Here is a 20748-nt window from a genome sequence, read left to right as displayed (position 1 = left end):
CAACAGAAATCCTGAGTCTGAATTATGTTAAAGTGTTCAGCCAGACTCTCAGCTGGTTTTACTGAAAGGAATTTCTGCTGAAGCTGAGGGGCTCTGCAAGTGATGCTGGCTGTGTGTGTATGTGGCCACTTGCAGTCAGAGTATTAAGTTGGTTTTATGCATTTAAAAAAAAAAATTAAAAATATTTGCTGATTTCAGAAGAGTGTGTCCTGCGAATGAAATGCTTCACTTTAGGGTGATATGTTGTGACTTACGAAAATTTGAAATACCTGTTATGGATCGGCTCTCACTTAGTGGGGACTGTTTGTCAGGCGATGATTGAAGTTGCAAATCAGTATTCTCCAAGCTGGAATTTCCAATGGGGAGGCAGATAGCTGCAAAAACATCAGTTTTAAGAATAAAATAAAATGAAACAAGCAGTAATAAAAAAAGTACTTGACAGGCAAATTTGGTGTTACACGTTCTGCATTTCTTTTCAGTCTTTCAAACTTTCTGAACACTATAATTTGTTTCTAGTGTTAGCATCACTATTATCAAAGATGTTGGACTCTATTAGCTCAGCTGTCTAAGGGATGTCTTTTTAAAAAGGAAGAGATTAGGGGAAAAAAAAAAAAACCAACAAGAAGTTCAGCCACTTGAATTTAAGCATGATCACTTTTCTTAACACATGTCTCTCATTTGCAATCAAGGCAAAGACAGCAGGAGAAACCTCAGCCAACTGCTCGCTTGCCCCAAGCTGGGCAGAGTTTTTGCATTAGTTGTGCTTTCACTAAGGTCAGTCTTTCAAGGCAGGAATGCTGCATTGTATGACTTGTGCCACAGCATGGACCGAGATTTGGTTTAAACAAAACCTGTCATTTTATGTAACAATTCAAAAATTCAGCTCAGTGGATGTTTCTTTCTACCCATCATTTTTCCTGGAGTAGGGATGTAGGGGTTCCTCTCTCCAGCTTCAGCTTTATTAGTAGCTTATTTCATCAAGAACAGAGTCATGATAGGTGTAGAGAGCAATAAATGATCACCAGTTAGCTGAAGGAGAAGGTGTGGGTCCTCCTGGCCAAGGCTCTACACCGAAATAGAAGAGACTGAGTTAGACCCCTAGCTTTGGTATGACCTCCCTGCCTCAGCATGCCACTTCTTTCTTCTCAGATGGTGATGTTGGTCCTTCCCTTCTGTTTTTGCATCTTAACTATGACGGTGTGAGCTACTGATGGTGGGCACTGCTGCTGTGCCTGTGTCCTGCTTCTCGTCTGGCAGGTCCCAGTCACAGCCAGGGCTGGGACATGCCCTCCTGACTCCGGAGTTACTGCCCCTCATTACTAGGGATCAACAAATAGTTCATTATCATGTTACGGTCTTGCTTTGCCTCTTTTGCAGTTATGATCAGGTTACAAGCTTTCTCAGATGAGTTATTTATTAGAAATGATTTATCCATTAATTCTGAGCTGAATTAATAAGTAGTTCAGTTTTGCGTATGTATTCAAAGCAAAATACACGTTGTCTTCAAAGCCAGATGGAGCACATGGTATTTTTCTGTTTTGTTGGAGGAATATAACTCTTTCAGACAGGTTTCCATGGCCAATATGGAAACTAAAGCATGGAGGGTTAACTTTCTGTGAACACACCTCGCATTTACTTGAAATTTTCTTTTTGGTATTGTTCCTGATTGTATGCTCTTGCATTGGAATATTCAGGGGAAACAAGCAACAACGGTGACACAAAATTGGCCAAAACATACTTGCATGAAAAAAAGCATGGATGTTCTGAGGAGGTATTTGCAGGGTTTCACCAACTTCGCTCGTGTCTGTTGTTAGTATTTCAAAAAGTGCTACTTGCAGAACATGGGACAGAGAATTTTTAAAATCTTAGGATTCAAACTTTTATTTGGGTTTTGGAGCATTTGCCACTCATTTCATATATTGGCAATTATGTCTTCATGAAAGCCTCTATAATGCTGATTGAATGTACTCCCAAAAATGAACATAACAGGAGGAGGTGGGGGTGGCTCTTTCCCATTACTAATTCTCGACTAGGAAAAGAAAAAAAAATCCTGTTTAAATCTCTCCAGTGCTACTAATGTGACTTGCTTAACTGCATACTAGAAATGGAGGGATGTTAAAAGCACAGGTAAACCTTGAAGGGAACAACAATCACTTGTGTGGTTTCCACTTTCACTTGTTTATTTGCTCTTTGGTGAATCTGAGGTGTTTTGGGGCAGGGTCTCAGAGATCCAGTATCGACTGGGCCCAAGGGATTGTGGAAGATGTAATGCCGCTTAAGTGAGAGACAGAGTCTGCTGTGACAGAGCCATGAGTGATGGAAATTGTCTGTAGACAAATCTGTCCCCGGTGGAAGAATTGCAGGACTTAGGGTGGGTGTATGCCACGACGAAGGATTTGCTGTAGGAAAGTGTGTGGGATGAGACTGGATTTAGTGAAGCAGGGAGAGCCATGGGGACTTTGGGGTTCATTGCATTAGGAAGAAGAAAGTAGGAGAATTGGGGTGGGTACATTGAAGTGATCACACTGGGCAATGGGGAATAATTTTCCAGAAGTGGCTGATGTTTTGCTGGCTTGCTCTTGGATACAAAGTCAGATCTTTACACATTTTCAGAAGCACATGTTATAAACATACCCAGAAAGCACATGTTTTGTCCCCATGGTGAGGAACATAAGCAGCCCCATATTCTAGAAATGATTGTGCTCCTTTAGCAGCTCTACCACCTTCATCCTTAGAGAACATTTTTCTGACGAGCTTGGAAACTTTCCCTCCAGTTCCCTTACTAGTTGTGATGACCTTGCCTTTTCAGTGGAAGATATAAATTGTATTCTTAAATACAGAAAGGCTGCCCACTGGAGACTGAACCTCTGGATGAAGAGGCTCTGATGGGAGCTCTGTGTTTTCTGCCAGTCTTGGGGTGCATGGCAGTGCTGGCCTTCGTGGCTCGATGGCTTGGGGACACATCTAAGCAGAGGGTGACCCAGATTCCAGTTCTCCCTGCCTGACTCAGATTAGGGATATTTTTCACAATAACCCCTCCAAACAAATACACTATCTGGAGAACCTCTGCCAAATATCTTAATGGCACTTGAGGCTTGGGCTAGTTAGTGGCATCAAGTGAAACAAAAGCACCTTCCTGACAATAGCGGGAGCCATTCCCATTGTGAGTGAAAATAATTTTCAAACATGAAAATACACCAGCTGGGTCAAGTAATGCTTATGAAAAATTCTCCAGTGTTACTTTGATATGCTTGGCGACGGAACTTTAATTTAATGGGAGTCAGTTGAAAAGAACCAATCAAGGAACAGTGGAAAAGCTGAATGCCCAACATAAATACCTGCAGTTCAAACCAAACAATGCCATTGTTGGGCTGTAATCAGGAGAGGGCTTTCATACAATGCCCGGCAGTGTCCCTCGCCAGCCGGCGCAGGTAGCGCGCTCGCAGATGACTAATGCCTAGCATGTATCTGGGTACATAAATTACTGTTTACTAATCTTGCACTCTCTTAGTCATCCTCAAAAGACTCCTTAAAGCAGGCACTTTTTACAATAAGTAAATGTTCTGTTTGCGATACAAGTTGCCGGATGCAGAATTCAACTTTGCTGTAGCTGTGGTTCGCTTGAATGATCTTGACCTGATCTTGAAGGGTTTGAAAGGCTAATCCATTCATTTCTATTCCAGACATACACAGATTAGGCTTCTGTTGAAACAACTTGCACTTTTGAAAATAGCAACAAAACTGCAATCGGCTTTGCATGTGTCTTAAGTTTCCAGCCTGGCAAATGATACTGGCCTCTGTGCCCTTCCTTTTGCTGTCTTCCCCGAAGAGCGCAACTGTTCTGGTCAGCCCAGATGCACTCTCTTCAGCTGGTAAATTCCGTAGCTGAAGGTTTCAGGCATGGCTTCTTCTTGATCTCTGATTCGGTTTCGCTGTAGAGTTTCAGTATGAGGTGACCTGAGGAGTTGTCTTGTGTGTGGGCTTCAAGTGCAGTTTATCTTGGTTCAACATTTACTTTCTTTTGCAGATTTTGAAATGACTCTCACAAAAAAGAAAGAAGGAAAAAAAAAAAAAAAAAAAGCCTGGTGGCTTTGAAATAGTTCCTTCTCATTTCTCTTTTCAGATGTCAGGTGATAACAGAAATGTTTCCCAGCCAGATCATGCACTGGTGCAAGTGGAGCTATGCTGGTGGGTGTTAGCTGGGGCATCTGGTCTTGGATATGTCCACACATGTCTATGCAGATACACGTGCTGTCCCCACACGTACGTGTTTGTGTGCATCTGCACCCAGCCTTGGGAGCCTATACTTAGCTGATGAGCTCTGGTTAGAGGGCTGTTAATTTTCATGTCGGTGGATGTGTCTCCTGTGCTGCTGAGCTGAAAGTAATGGTGTGTTCGGGAGCTGTGCACAGCCTACACGTGTGGGCGTCCATTTGCTTATGCCTGTTACCAACCATGAAGGTCAGAGTCTCAGGAGGGTGGTACCTGAACTTCACTTAGACTTCGGAAGTTTAAAATAGAGTTGTCCCAAGAAACTGGATCTGAACGGGGTGGTCTGGTGAGCGTCCATAGAAGAGAAGCGAGACAGCTGCCAAGCCCCTGCACCTGCTAATGTATACACGCGTGCATTCATTTATGTACATATAGAGCCATTATATGTACCCCTTACATGCACACACATTACGTGCGCATTTATCTAATGCCAATCATATGTTGCTGAAAAAAAATGGATGTTGCAGGGGAAAACTCCCCAAGTTTTACACACGTGCGCACAAACCTTAGCAGGGGTAGCTTTCCTCAGGGGGCTTTAGGAGAGTTCGCTTTCTCCATTAGCACTGAGCAATGTGTCCTTGTTCCTGCATGGCAGGATGCAGCCGGGTGGCTGTGCAGCCCCCTCCTGCTCCGTCTCCCCTATATCACTCGGAAATGCATCTGCTGCTGCAAGCCTGTGCATGTGTGTACATGCGTGAAACACTGCCCATGCTGCTTTTGTCCTCCACCCAAGTCAGCGAACAGGTTGATTGTTGCTGCATGAATCAATAAAGCGCAGTTTGGCACATCCCTCTCCCTGTATATCATCAGCAGACGGTGTCTGTGCAGTGCCCTTTTATAATTAAAAAACTGGACGGTTTCCTTGTGCCCATTAATACGGTGCTGCATAAATCTGCCCAGTGGCCCCCAGCTTGTCTAGTTCTGCCTCGCAAACAGCTTTGGCTTTCTTTGAGACTTGGTCATTGCATGCAGCAAAACAATTCTCTCAGGTGCACAGTGAAGACTTTGCTGGCTTCTTTTCCCTTGTGAGCAAAAGAGAGAGCTCTCAGGAGGTGTTGGGCTTCCCTTCAGTGTGTCTGGGACTTCACAAGTGAGGATGCCTTGTACAGTCAATAGACTCGACAGACTGTTGGAAAGAGATTTTGGCCCCAAACTGGAGGGTTCTGGTGAGCTTGCATGGACTGTTGGCCAACCCTCTTTTGAAAAGGGGAACATAAATAAGTGCCTGCATCTGAATTGCTGGCAAAAGTGCTTTTTGCCATATTTCTGCTGCTGCACCAGCTGTGGAAATGCACCCCGCTAAGGCGAGGTCACTATGGCTTGACCTACGTGGACGCCCTGCCCATGCTGGGATATCTTACGGCTGCGAGTGGGGGGACTTCTCCGCAGAACTGGAGATAAACCGGCATCAGGAGCCCACTGAAGGCGAGCCCCCAGCAGGGTAATTACTTACTGCATATTTACAACCTGCACGGCAACGGCTTGCTGGGCAGACTGCCTATGCGGGCTGCATAACGAATGCAGGCGGCCGCCCAACGCTTTCCCCCGCCGTCCATCGAGGTCCCCGAGGCATTAAAACTATATGTCTTGACTTAAGACTATAGCGGCGCATACCGCTCCTATCCTTCACGTAGGCTGCGTTACACTGACAAAGAAAAAGGCTTTCCGTATTGTCTCTGCCAGGCTGACCTTTAGAGTGTTTACTTTTCAATCAGCTTTAAGAAGGCGAGCTTGAACTCCCCGGCGTGAGCAAGTTCAGCGCGGGAGCGCTCTCGCCCAAACATTTGCCAAGATAACGCCGAAGTGACAAATAAACACGAGTTGTTTTTACAGGTGTAAAATCAACAGATCAAATGCTGACCCCAGCCATGGTCGTGAAGCCGGCCTGCGTTGTGTTTGAAGAATACCACTGCATCATTTACACTTGCAAACCCTTTGTAATCTTAATCTCTTTGTTGCTTTTATGTTATACTGGCCCCCCAAGGTTAAAGAAAGAGATTTAGACCTTAAACACAAATCCAGCCTTCAAGCTCTGGAATTATCTTTGCCTTTAAATGCAACTGATCAATGCCCATTTCTTTTGAAAATAAAACCCTTTTGAACCTTGAAAGCCTTCCACTGTTGAGCTATGTCTAAGTGCCACATGGGGAAATGGGCAGAAAAAAGCCCATTTTTCCCTTAGTGCTTGCATTAGAGGTCCTAAAGTTCAGTCCAACGCAATCAATTTAATTGGCGCTAGCTCTAGTGACAAATTATACTGGTTTACACTCAAGTGTAGCACAGATTCCTCAAACGCTGGGAAAGAAGGGAGATACACTTCTTGGTCTCTACTTAAAGAGGGCAACAGTATTGGAAAAGGAGCACATTTAATTTATCACTGTCAGAGCAGGTGCAAAGTTTAATTCTAACTAAAAGCATTAAACAATTAACCCAGACAGTCAGGCCCTTCTGAAAATGCTCAGTTGCAGGGAACACATGGACCAGATTACCAATGGAAAAAGTCGTGGCTCCTCTTTTATTTAAATGACTATCTTCTACCACTTTAAAAAAAAAAAAAAAAAAAATGGAAAGAAAAAGGGAAAGAACTTTATAGCCCTCTGATAACTACTGAATAAAATCCAGGATAGGAAACTCCGCCAGAGTGGCAGCAAATGGCTGTCTTTTAAGTAATTCATTGATCTTTGATGCTCTATGAATTAGGGAAGCTATACTTTATAACCTGCCGATACCAGCTCTCTGCAATACACGTGCATGTACTTGTCAAAGTGCCTGCCTACTATTTTCTTCTGCAAGGTGACGCACTCCTTAGGCTGGATTTTATCCCTTTGACATGTTGAAGAAATGCAAGGAATATTTGCAAATTGGGCATGGCTTGCCCAGCAGCATTTGCAACCTGAGGTTTTGATTTCAAATAGGAGATTCCCCCAAATTAAGGTCCCATTGAAGAAAGCCAGTAAATTCATCCTTTAACCCTTCCTTCATTAGCAAAGTGAGGTCCCACAGCTATAGGAGACGTTGGTTCTTGCTTGAATTTACGTAAGTTATATGCTTTGGCAGGTGAAAATGATGTTGTATGAGGCATGGAGTGTGGTACAGGTGGTGCAGAATTTGGGGCTAAAACCCAGGTTCTGGAGGACAGCTACAGAGTAACTCTCTCAGATGGCAAATTTGCATTAGTTTTGAATCTGCGGATTATGCATTTATTAAAAAAAAAATCCATCTTTCCTTGATTTTAAGAGCAGGAACCCTCCAAGAATCATCAAGTCTCTTGTCCAAAAGCAACTTGTGTGTATTGTGAAGAAGCAAACTCTACTGAAGAGTTAACAAGGGAAGAGCGTGAATGCTTCCACGTTGTCTCCGGGCATTCTGACCATCTTCTAGAAGTGGGCATAAATTCCTGTCATTTCTGGTGTGTTTTTTGTTGGTCTAAATTTGAATAGCCGAGACAATTTAGAAGTCTGTCCTTTCTTCCCAAGCCTTTATAAAACGTGTCTGTGGAGGATAAATCATTTCATTATATTCCATTATTTTGTGGATAACGTGCTGGTGACATCAAACCAATGCGAATAATAATATTGTTCCTACTCCAGTATCATCAGCAGATTCCCTCCTTCCCGCCATCATTTCAGCATCATTACCATGTCTTATTGCTTAGACCTCGGGTAGCCAATTTTGAAGCAATTCATTCTTGCAAGAAATGCCAAATGCCCATGTCAGGCGTTCAGGCTACTTTTTTCAAACTCCCAGGTACAAATCCATGCAGGCTGAAGGGCTTGGTTCCTTACAATACTGTGTAACTGGAGCCAATGTGCTTCAAATGTATTAGTAATACAACTTTTTTTCTTATGTTTGAGACCTGCCAAACATACTGTTGAGGAAAGGCTTATTTTCAGACATGCAAGAACAGTGCAAACGGCCTGAAATTAGGTGCAATCTTTGCTTACGTATCTGTGAATGGGAATTTAACTCTGCAATTTATAGAGAATGTATCCCCCAGAGACCTGGAGCAGCACAGAAATGAGATGCATGTGATTTTGGTGGACTTTGCAGCTCCTGCTGCGTGTCTGCATCCCTCCCTCGGTGTTTTGGGCATGGCACGTTCAACAGAAACCGCTCAGAGGATCCCTGGGGTCCTCTCTTGAAAAGCGGTAAGAGCAGAGGAAAATCACTGAATTTACAAATCTTCTTCTGCAGCCAGCATCTGGCTGGTAAGGGGGTGTTGGGTGCTTTCCCTTACAAGGCACCCGTGCCCCATCAGAGGAGGCTCTGCACATCTCCTGTCCTGAGACAGAAACCTGCACGAGAGGATGGTGAGTCTCGGAGAAGATCTAGCAGTGGCTGGATGAAAAGGGACAGCCCAGGAGGTCCCCACCAAGGCTCTGAGATGTGTCAGCAGTTTCACTGATCCTGCTCTGGGTGTTGAGGGGGCCTCATGAAATGTTTTGTTTTTTTTTTTTTTTAACATGTTTTCTTGGAGCAGGTGGCTGGAAATCTCGCAGGAACAGGTTTGCTTTGGAATACATGCAGTTATTTCTGGTTTCAGTTCATTTCTTGGCCGGGAGTCGGGCCAGAGCAGCGGCCATCAAGGGAGCGTGCCTTCACATAAGTCTTTGGGAAGGAGATCTTCATGCTTTTCAAACTTGGGCTACCCAATTCACTCATGGGACTTTACAACGTGAAACCCAAATTCCCCTGATGTCCAGGGAGGTCTTTCCCATGCCTCCGTTTGGGTTTTGGTGAGGTGGTGGGGGAGACTGGGACCACTCTGGGCAGGGATGCATCCCACACCGGTAGCTGCTGAGCGTGCAGCGATGGCTCAGGGCTCCCGGGAGAAGGAAGCAGAAGGAAATGCAAGGGCATACGGGAAGCTTTGCTGAGATATTTTCATATCTCTTCCTTTCTTTCTTTCAGAGATTTTAAAATTGTTTTTATCCCTTAAAGTGTAAACCATTTATTACAAATACCAACATGAATTTCCTTGCAGTAGGATAAACACTCAGCTGTTCCACTTACTGGAGTGCTGTAACATAAACAAAAACAAACCCAATGATTTTTGCAGTGAATTCTTCCTCTGGTAGGGAGTAGGGAGTAGTATTTCTGCGTTGTCATCAAGCCAGTGTTTACGCCTGCATCCGAACAACGCAATCTGAATGACAGGATCCCACATGTACTTTTATATAGCGGAGAGATAAGGCGCTGGGAGGCAGAGGAAGGCATACAAATGATCCGCTCGATAACGGCATGAGCTTTTCTTTGTGTGTTGGGGTTGCACAGGCGAGGGGCAAGACAAAAAAGCCCTGGCTGTATCCTCATCCAAATTGTGAGACTTTTGGTCTTGCCTCCTTCAGTCTCACCAAGGTCCAGGTTGAACCAGAATGAGTCCAGCGGTGCTTTCCCCAAACTGAAAAGATGACAAAAATGCATTGGCATGGTATGCGGGTTATTTTATATCAGTTTTATGTGTTGGCCTTTCTAGGGTTTCTTGTCAAGATTTTCCTTGCGGTCCTGAGGATGAGCAACTGTTACAATTATAAACTTGAAAATGCTTATAGGCATAGAATTGTTTAGGTTGGAAAAGACCTAGTCATGGGATTCCAGGAGCTGTGACTGGAAACAGGACCTGGATTTGTCCTGACTACGCCACTGTAAGCTTTGTTACATATTGTAACGTTAAAATATAAACGCCTAAAGCTTTTGACTCTCTCAGTCATAACATAATAGTAGTAGCCGACTAATTTGGCCCAATGTGAAAGTAATGATACAATAACAGTCAAAATATTTTCACTATCTATAAGTTACAATGTAACATAAAAATTGAGTTTAGTAAACTCTCACCTTAAATTGTATCAAAATGAAAGGTTTTAACCATATCCCAGTCAAATATTTTGAGGAGGTCAAATCCAAACATCTTTGTGACTTTTTTTTTTTTTTTTTCCTACTGCAGCCTCTTAAGCTCAGTTTTACATGGAAATTTGGAATTTCCCTTGTAGCGGGAGTCCTTTACTGCTGTCAGTGAGACAAGGTGGGATGTCCTCTTCAACCATATAGTCGTGTGATCCCTTTTTTTGGTGTGTTATGCCATTACCCTTGGCAGTAGCACAAAGCGATGAACTCCACAGGCTTAATTCCATGTTGCCTTTTATATCGGTTTTACATGCATCACTTTTCAGTTGGTTGAAATGTCTGCTTGGCTTGGCGCTACGGGAACGAGGGAACGTGAGTCCAAACCCTCCGTGATGGGTTACGTGTCCGCTTGAGGAGCATTTTCGCATCCTCAGCTGGGGCTGGTGCCCCTCAGTCCCCCCCTGTGCTGGGCAGAGCTGAGCCTGTGCCTTGTCCAAGGCACATTTTAGAGGCATTTTTGAAGGGCCGTGGATGTTGGAGGCGTGGAAAATGCACGTGAAAACCTGTTGCTGGTATTTCTCCTTTGCTCGTTTTGGTTTTGCTTGTCCAAGGCCTGATCTGCAGCCAGCTGGGGTCAACGAGAGGGTTTCCACCGCCTGCGGTGGGTTTTGAATCCTGCGCAGGTGATGCAATGTCAAGAAACGTTCACGTGTTCTTGGTGTTTGCTTTCCGGAGGAGAGCTCGACAGCACGCTTCAGCAGGGCAGCAGTTCAGGGGTGCGGGCACTGGTATTGAAGGAGAAAAGATGGATACGGTTATGCAGCTAAACTTAAAGCCGCAACAGAAATGGGAACTTTTCGGTGAAATGCAAGCATGGTGAGACTGCAGCTCGGGCTGTTTCCCCAGAATAGGTGGTTTTATCTTAACAAAGCAAATTCTGCATCTTGGTGAATAAGGTTATGTCCCAAAAACATGGTCCTGCTTGGGTTGGTAAACACAGCAGGGGAAAGGCTGAGATTTCCATAAAATGAAATAATAATAATAAAAAGTTTTCCTGCATCTGTGAAGGGAGCAGTGGAGGGTCACCCAGTCAGCGTAAATGCACAATGCTCCCCCATGAGATTTAGCTAATTCAGGCCCAAGTCGAGAAAATATTTAAGCATGTCCTAAACTTGAGCAGTGTTTGAATTTATACCTAAAGTAAGGCAGTTGCTTCAGGATTTCCTTTAAAATTGATGTTGCCGGGTGTTGGGGTCTCAGTGACTTACCAAGGTGAGATCAGGTCCTGCTCTGCCCAACCCATAAGAGCAAAGCTCATTCCTTTACGGCATCCTGGTGCAAGCCTCCTCCAAATTTACCTTCCTAAGGAAACAGGGAAGGTTCTCTCTTCACAGGGAGCTGGGAGGGCAAAATTCATCCCCGATGCAATCTTGCAATCCAAGAAAATGATGCTCCCCGACGCCAAGGCTGGATGTGTCCCTGGCCTTTTGTTTAACGTCTCTGTTTGGATTCTTTGAAGAAGCAGGAGTGAAAAGGAAAAGCTTCTCGTAACAGCGAGCGTGCTAATTCTGGCAAAGTGTGGAAGGGTTTTTTGTTGATACGCTCTTTAAAAGCATGATCTGTTTTCCGCTTCTAGTTAAAGAGGGTAGTGGCAGTCTTTAGTGGCTGTGTCAATGTAGCCCATGTTATTATGTACAGATGTGCCAGCTGCAAGTAGGCATTATCTCTTTGATAGTGCTAAGCACTTTACAGTGGGTCAGAGAAGTGCAGCTCTCAACCAATAGATCTAATTGCAATCCTTTTATGTTCTCTATGATTGCAGGTTTCTCCAGCACTATAAACAAATAGTAATCAACTAAACCTGTTACCTCTGAGCAGCGATGTCACGATATGAAATATTAACTGTTCCAAATACAGTAATGATGGTTTAAAACTGTATTTGTTCTCGAAGGTAAAAAATAAGGAAAAAATCAGGAGCGCTAGCACTGGCAGCGTGAAGAGCCCTCTGGCTCTCTTTCATCTAATGAAAAATTGTGTCTGTATACGACATGTTTTATGTGGTCAAATACAGTGTAAATATTGTGTACATCTTTTGCTATAGCAACAACATATTAACAGTACCACAAATAATCTCTGCCTCCGAATCTACATTTTTATGACACCGTTATGCTAATACAAGACAAACTTATATTTTGCTGTGTGTCGAATCCCCCCCAAATTAATCCATTTGTATTCCTATAATCCAGCCAACTCTTTTCTCACCTCAAGAAATATTAGACGCAGTCCCCAAATGCGCGGCTGATGAGACGGACTAGAGCTGAAAGCGGAGAAGAGTGAGTTTTTACCCTTTTTTTTTTTTTTTTTCCTATCTCAGGAAAATTTTGTGGAAGCTCTTTCTGGCTGTTTGGCTTGCTGGGATTTTGGAGAGGGTGAAGGGACATGTTATTTGAGGAGCAGCCTTTCTAACTGCTTGGACGGAGATGTTTCTACGCTGTATTGCCATGCTTGCAGCAAGCTGGCCAATTTGGGGGTTTGGCCAGGTCTGGTTGGGAAACGGGTCCCAGGGGCCTGATCCTGTCCATGCTATTGAGCTTTCTTGACCTGCGAAGGCTGGGCTTGGGCTGGCTCGTGGTAATTCCCCACTGGCCCAACCCCAAAGGGTACCGGAGTTACTTTAACAATTTTTTTTTTGGTGTAGATGGTTGAGTTTGAGGGCTTCTGCATCAGCATGATATAACTTACTGGTGTGGGTAGAGAGGGAGGTTCATGGAGGCGATGGTACTTGGATGCACATCAGATGTCCATGGGTTAGACATCAGCTCCTCAGATGCTGAAGGAGCCTCTGGAAAAAGCCTGAGCATCTTGAAGCATCAAAATGGGACTTTCCACATAAATTGATCATGAAGGAGAGTTTATGAAATTTTTCACGGTTCAGGATTTAATCAAATCTGATCGATGCAGCTCTAATGCAAGGTGAACTTGTTGACCGCTTCTACTGGAGGGTAAAAAAAAAAATACCAAAGAAAAGCCAGGGCTGTACATGCAGCGTGCGTTTCCGCTTGCTCTCATGCTGATGCAAGGCAAAGTAATTAGCTGAGCACTGGGGCTGCTCATTGTTACTCATTTAGAGGCATAAATAACCCAACCAACGTCTTCCCACCACCACCTGCATCTGTCCGGTTCCCCGTGTGCCCCCTTTTTGTCTGGGGGGCATCTCGGGCTGAGTCCCCGGCGACCGGCCGAAGGGGGTCAGTGTTAGGCTTGGCTTTATGCCTTCCCCGTGCCCGCAGCTCCTGCTCACCCGGGGAGCGAGAGATGGAGATTGAGAATTAAAATGTCTTTAAAAAGAAAATAAGCTTTTGTATCAGCCAGCTGGCGAAAGGATAAAGGACTGTGCTCACAGGATGCAATCAAAATTCAACAGTGTTTTATTAAACATGTAATATTATCAAACTAAACAAAAGAGCCCTCAATGGCTGGTAATACAATGCAATACAATTTTTTTTTTTTCATAGTGTCATTCATACAAAAGTGTCATTGAACATTCGGCTCCCAGTTACGAGCTGCACATGCAAATACCAGTGCACGTTGTGGGCACGACAACAAAAGTCAACGCGTCCTGCAGGTAGATCGCAGATCGTTCTGTTTCTTTTCCAGGTAACTCCTGCTAATGCACGAAGAAAATAGGTGGCTTACAGAATTAGCCAGCCAAAGGGACCAAGTTTAACGGTCTGTTAAGGACCTTGATCTGTAAGCAGTTTATTATGTTTATTCCTCCAAGACAGCCCTGTTTGTAGACTTCTGCCCCAGTGCCTCCCCATGCAAGAGCTGCAAATCGGCAGCTGATTTTTCTCCTTCTGCTGATTTTTATATTTTGCCCTCGGTTTGCTTTTCTAGCGCCTAATAAAAGTTGGTCAATAACAGATAAAAAGCTGTGAACAAAACTGGATCGGTGCATCGTTTAGATACACCTCTTCTCTACTTTCATATTTAATTTTGCACCAGTAAAAAGACATAGACCCAAAGCCTTGGAGCTTGGATCGGGTCTGGGTTTTGTGGCCACAAAACCGCTTATATCTGACAGGTTTTGGAGACTCCTGTGGCATCTGAGAGCACAGAGTGGAGCCAGGCTCTGGGTCCCAATGAAGTGGTCACCCTACAGTGCCCATGCTGTCAGGGTGTGGGTGCATGGTCTGGTAGGGTCAGCAGATATGTCCCATGCTCTTAATCCCCTCTTGAGTTAGGTGTAAAGGACAGTTTCAAGTGCAAGGCAATGGCGAATCGAGCCCTCTGATCAGTTATAATTATCTCCAAAGAACGACCAACAATTAAATCGCATTATTAACTCTTGATCTCACTGGAAATATGTGCTATCTTTCTTTTAAGTACCTGAGGTATAGCTCTTCCCTTGACTATATTTACTTGGTGAATTTTGGTCCCATAAGGGACTGGCAAGCAAACAATCTTTCAATTAAAAAGAGAGGAGAAAAGTGTGCCTGGCCTCCATCAGCTCAGCAAAGCAGCTTGGTTTAAAGGTGTTTGTGAACAGCAGCCCAGGAGCAACTCGGCTGCAAAATCTTTTCTTCCCTGCAGAACCCCAAAGGCAGAGCAGCACGGAGGAAAAAAAGAAAAAAATCACTAAGAAGCCCTAACCTTGTAACATACAGTTTTTGCTAAAAACATATATTAATAATATATTATTGAACGGGCATAGATGAAGAAGGCCAGGGAAAGCGTAAGCAATAAGAGTGTGAGCAAGGTCAGTGTTCCTTGCCCGAGGACAGCACAATCAATAAGATCTGGTCAATACCTGCTTTATTACTACACTACCACTCCGAGCAAAATCATTTTTAAGTTAAGAATATATTTTGCAAAACTGAATTAACGATATTGAATATTTTGCTCTTTGATATGACTAGCCTTCAAAATCAAATATGGAAAAAAAGCATATTGGTTCAGCTAAGGATTTTTTTTGTCCCTGGAAAGGAAGTGGGCGGTTTGTGATTCCCACTTGTGCCTGGACATTAAATTGTGCTGGATCCTGTCCCTCGCCGAATGGTGAAATGCAAAGCTATTTGGTTTTGTTTCCAAAAGACTCCTTTTCACTTCAGAGACGAGATGCTGATGGAGAAAACTGAGTGCGTAAAATGGAGACCAGCAGTGAACTGCAGAAATTGAGATGCTCGAATCTCTCTGGTTCGGCACACGGAGGATCCAGCCTGCCCTAAAAATGCATGTTTTTGTGAGCCATCTCCACCTTTTCTCCTGCCCTCCTTGGCTTCCTGGGCTTCCCAGCGATGCACTCAGTGCATATACTGATGGTGTTAATTTGGAGCCGTCGTGAAGGCACGCTCAAGGCAGGTTACTCAGCGAGGCAGTATCAAAGGTGGAGACAGGATCCGTCCCTGCTCCCCGGGGCAGGTCTGCTTTGGCTGTGCTGGATCATGCCACGCTGTCCCCGCCTTTCGCTCAAAAGTTTAGAGCCTCAAGTAACTCGAGCAAATCTCGTTTCATTGCGTTAAAATGATTACATGGGTTTAAGATGGCCATTTATCACGCTAAATTTTGTTTCCTTTGGAGGGAAAGGAAGAGAAGCTCTTTTATTTAGCTGTTCTGGTGTTTTGAAGGCTTAGCTTTGGAGACTTTGGTGTGAGCTTTGCAAGGAGGCTGTCCTCCTGCAATGGCCGGCTGGCCAGTCGCGTGATGGCAACCGTGGTGGTGTGAGAGGGAGGGCAGTGGGTGCTCGGTGCAAAGCAGCTGGCTTTGGAGCTTCAGTTAGCACCGTTTGGGCTGGGAATTTTGATCTGGCATCCAGATGTGTGGCTCAAGCCTGGGAGGAGAGCGTGGAGAGGGCTGGGGGCTTTTTTCATGCAGGAAAACACTGATGGTAGCCCATTGCCAACCCCGTCTCCTGTAGCATGGTCTCAGAGATGCTGTTCCTCTCCTGCCACCCTCCCCAGATCCCTCCAGCACCTCGCTGGTGTCTGCCACACACTCCCTTGTTGACATTTGTTTTGTAATAGTTTTCAGCTGCTGGATTCAGATAGGACACGAGAGATGGCAATCTCCCCTGAAATCGAGAGATATTGAAAAGGTTCAGGCCTTTAGGGCTGGGTGGTTTGTTTTTTTTTTTTAAGTTTCACTCTTTTATTGTTTGCTGCTTGACCTCTTCATCTAATCCTCCTCAAAACATTAGACATGGTTCACCCCAGGCAGGTGGAGAGCTTTCTCCCTAAAATATGCCCCGGCTGTTTGAGCACCAAGGGGTAGCTGGATGCTTGCATTCAAAAGCACTGGCTTTTTGTTGTTTTGATTGTAATGATGTAAAATACATTTCCCCTTCAAAGCACTGATACTACCCCTCTTTATGAGCACCAAATTACCTTCAACCCCAGAAACTCCACAGGGTTCGTTGTCAAATTGGTCATACAGTTTTTGTGGCTGTTTAAAACTTTGCTGGTACCTCCAGGAGAACATCGGAGAGCTTTAACCCAGCAGCTTTTAACTGATGCAGGTATTTCTGATGGGGATGGAGGCTTAAACCCAAGCTTGTGCAGGGAGAGGTTTGAATTTGCTTCGCCTCTCCTCAGCATCTTTAAATCTTCAGGAGCACTTGTGTTTATTTTCTTTTGGGGCACTAAAGCCCTGGCCTGGATGTTGATGGTTGCATTTGCAGTTAAGGAGGGCTTTCACCATGCATGCCCATGGTAGTGGTGGCTCTGCTGCGGCAGCTGCCGCTGTTCAGCCTGACATCTGAATCAGGGAACTCTGCCTTAATTAGCTCCTGGGTAAGAGAAAAATAAACAGCTCTTTAGGTTCTGGCAGCACCACCATGCTGATGTCCTAGCCAGGTTGATCCATCTGTGCCCGTCTTTCATCATGCTCATTGGGTTTTTGGTGTGTTCGCTGGCTTGGGCCTGGGCAAGGGGGGATGCCCTTGTTGTCCACTATGGGGTTGAGTAGTAGCAGAAACATCAGGCTTTTAAGAAGAGAAAGCTCAAACCTTTTGTAGATGTTTCCCTTGCAGATTTGGAAGAGGGAGTGGAGGATCGCAAAAAGTCATGGATTGAATCCTTACTCTTGTGATGGTTTACTGATACTCAGTACCTGCTCTAAGGGTCTTTGTAGAGAAAACCAACACCCCTAACTGTTTTGGTTTGGTTTGGTTTTTTGTATAAATTCGTTGGACATGCAGCAAGAATGCATCAAAACAAGTCCTAATGACATCTTTATTGGCAGTGTAGGGGAAGCCAACTTATTAAGCAATTCAGAGGAAAAAATCTTTATCCTCTTCTCATGCAGCACTTTGCCTCCAGTGCAATCCCTTTGGAAAAATCAAAAACTTTAATCCAGGGTGACCTCTGACATCCCTGACCCCAGTGCTGTGTTGGGACAAAGTTCCTCTGGTTACTGCCGGATCTTTGCTGTTGTGTGCTCAGGGGTTCTCCAGCGCATTGGCTGTCGTTGGAGGGGATGGATGGCTCCTCAAGCCCTCCATCCCTCCTGCTTCGGAAAGTGAAGGCGGTACCTTGGAAACATAACTTGCCCTCACTAGATATTTCTAAAGAAAGATATTGGAGGTTGAACAGAGAGTTGATGGGAGATCAAGACAGCTGAACCTTGGGAACAGAGGGAGAGGAAGGAGGAGTGTTATACAAAAAGAATTAATGGCAAAAATGAAAAGGAGGGACTTGTGAAATGCCTGGGTTTTTGGGGGCGTGTGTTGGGACAGGGACAGGTAATGCCTTAGCTGAACTGCTCCAGTGGGTTACTCTGATACAGCACATCCTCACCGCAGCTGGCGGTGGCACGCTGCCTTCAGCAAGTGTCCGCTGGCCTTGGCCATCGTGTCCCAGCCCCAACAAGGCACTGCTGGTGCATGATCTGCGTGGAAAAACTCCTGGAAGCACTGGGAAGGCAGAGAGGGAGAGCCTTAAGACTTTAAATAAACTTGATGCTGAGTCAAAACCCAAACAAAATGGGGGCGGGGGCAAGGGAAGTAAGCAAACAGCCTTGTTCGCCCTTACATATATATTATACCTGGCAGTTAATGGCGGTGGCGAGCTAGTTAGTGCCCAGAGTGGGGAAAAAACCTGATATATCCCTTCCGAAACACTTGACCCACTGAGAGGTGGTAGAGGGCAGCCGCCTGTCCCAGGGGAAAAATTTCCCCCAGTGCTCTCCATGTTGTTTTATTCTTTCTGTGCACGTGTCTGTGTGTCTGGCAAGGGTCTGGGCAAAAACCGATGGGTGGCATAAAGAAACTGCTTTTTGCAGGCATCCTTTAGCTCGCGGGGAGCGTGCGCTGCTGCACTCGCTTGGCAGGACACCTGCAATCTTTAAGGCCCAATTAGTCTTTTCAGAAGTACGACGTCGGAGGGAGAGAAACTTGACCTTTTGGGGCCTGTAGGAAAAAAAAAATAAAGTCTTCCCTTTCATTGCCTTTCGTTAAAGTTGTGAGGGAGGTCGCGCCTCCCCCCGCAGCACGGGGCAGAGGGCTGTATCGATGGAGCCAGCCCCGTTGTGTTTGCGAGTCGGCGCAGGTGCGAGCGGCGAACAAGCAGGTGTTTGTAGAGAGGTGACCTCGAGCGCGGGTTACTGACCTGCCCTTTCCTCCTGACTCATCTTTCCTCGAAAAAGGGCTGGTTTCGGGCTGTGGCGTGCCTGTGAGCTTTCTCTGCGTGTAAAAATAACATTATTTAGACACCTCCGTTAAGGGCTTCTCTTGCAAGATACTTTTTGATAATTTACCTGGGAGAGATGCAGCGAGGATGCTGCCCGAGCTGTTTTAAAAGGGTTTGGTTCTGCTGAGATTTTGCATCTGTAAAGAGAGTTTGCTCCTTGAAAGAGGTGAAAACAAGCTACTTTGTGTTTGGAAAAATTCATGGCTGGTGCACATTTTATCTGGGGAGGAATCTGGGTCAGTTTGTGAACAGGCTAATATAAACCAATTTGCAATAGAGGGACATGCTGGGTGAGCTGCTGGGCTCTCTTAGGCGAGGCTTCCTGGGAAACTTAAGCAAATTATAATTTTCTGTTAGTGTTAATAACCTCTTAATCACCATGGGGAATCAACAGTTCCTAATACATACATGTGCCCAGGCATATATGCATGTATTGCACAGATTTCCTGGGCTACTGCTCTGGTCTGCCTTCTCGCCTTAAACCTCAGTTCACCTCCTGCTTAATTTGGTGTGTATGCAAATTAAGGCTCACGTTTACTCAAGGAATAGAGAAGGATACGTTATTGGAGAAGCTAACAGTAACGCCGCCACCATCGCTTTACGCTCCTGCAGCATGTCAGCCTCGGTGTCCCACCCTGCCTGTCCGATTGTCCCCATTTTACAGATGGGCAAACTGAGAAGCGGGCAGGAGGATGGCGAGGGGGGACGCTCTTTGTCAGGGAGCCGGTGAGGGCAGGAGGCGGCATTCCCAAATCCTTCCACGTCACGTTTGTGCCGTCTCGCTGACTTTGCAGGGTGCGAACTCCACCACGTGCCCCGGACGCTGGCGGAGCGACCAGAAACAAAGGCAAAAGCTGGGCAGAGAGACATGGAGTTGCAAAGAGGCTTCTGGTGAGTTACCGCAGCGTGAGCTCTCGCATTAATTAACATCTTCATTAACGATCCGGGATAAGGAAAATACTCGCAGATGATATCAAATGGGGAGGAGCTGCAAATATGGAATGATAAAGGGAGAACTGAAAGATAGGAAACATGAGTAAATGACAATAAGAGATTTAATGTGGAAAAATTTTGCAGCCACTAGAATACAGTTAGAGCCTTCAGTGAAGCCTTGAGATTATCCTGGGGTGACGGGAGTGTGCATGGAGATTTGGCAGCAAAAAAAGGGCCCAAACGTGTTGGGGTTGCATGTGGGTGGTGTTGGAGGCTGAAGATGAAGAAAAGATGCGGGCACAGTGTGACTGGGGAGCGCAAAGGGGGAAAGGAAGCTGAAGGTAAATTACACAGAACTGGATGAAGTTACTGAATTTTAAGAAGCAAATTCCCTGATGGAGGAATGTCTGAGGTTGCTGAGTCATTGCTGGGATGAAGTGGTGGAGGCTCCGTTGCTTCATACACTCACGGATTTGAAGCTCAGGAAGGACCCTCCGATATCTGGTCTGACTTTGTGCATGGGCCCTAGGATTTCATCCATTTACTCTTGTACTGAGCCCAGCAACCTGGGTTTGACTAAACTGTAACTGGGGGACATTTAAAACCAGACTGGGTGATCTACTGGGAGATGAATTGTAAGGCAACAACCCAATGTTGGCAAGGAGGTGAGTTAGGTGATCTCGGGGGGCCTTTTAAGACACCGTCTTTGCAAGACAGAATAAAATGTGAATGTGCAGGTGGAACAGAGACATCTAAACTCGCATGGGACCAGCCTGCTGGCACCATGGGCTCCGTCAACTCTAAACGGGCCTGAAGACCAAGACCTGTGTAGTTACAGCAGTCGAGGTTTATACTTTGCTTGGAGGGAGGCCACTGCTCAGTATCTGTGTCTACCAGCCAAGCTGTAAAACTTATCCGCGGTAATACCCTGTGCGAATTTCTGCATCAGGCAGTGCTAGGAGAAAACGTCTTTGTGTGTGCACATCCGAAGCGTGTATGCAAGTACGGATGGTGT

This window comes from Pelecanus crispus, chromosome 3 (genome assembly GCF_030463565.1).
Source record: "Pelecanus crispus isolate bPelCri1 chromosome 3, bPelCri1.pri, whole genome shotgun sequence".
NCBI lineage: Eukaryota > Metazoa > Chordata > Aves > Pelecaniformes > Pelecanidae > Pelecanus > Pelecanus crispus.
This window is presented reverse-complemented; position numbering follows the sequence as displayed.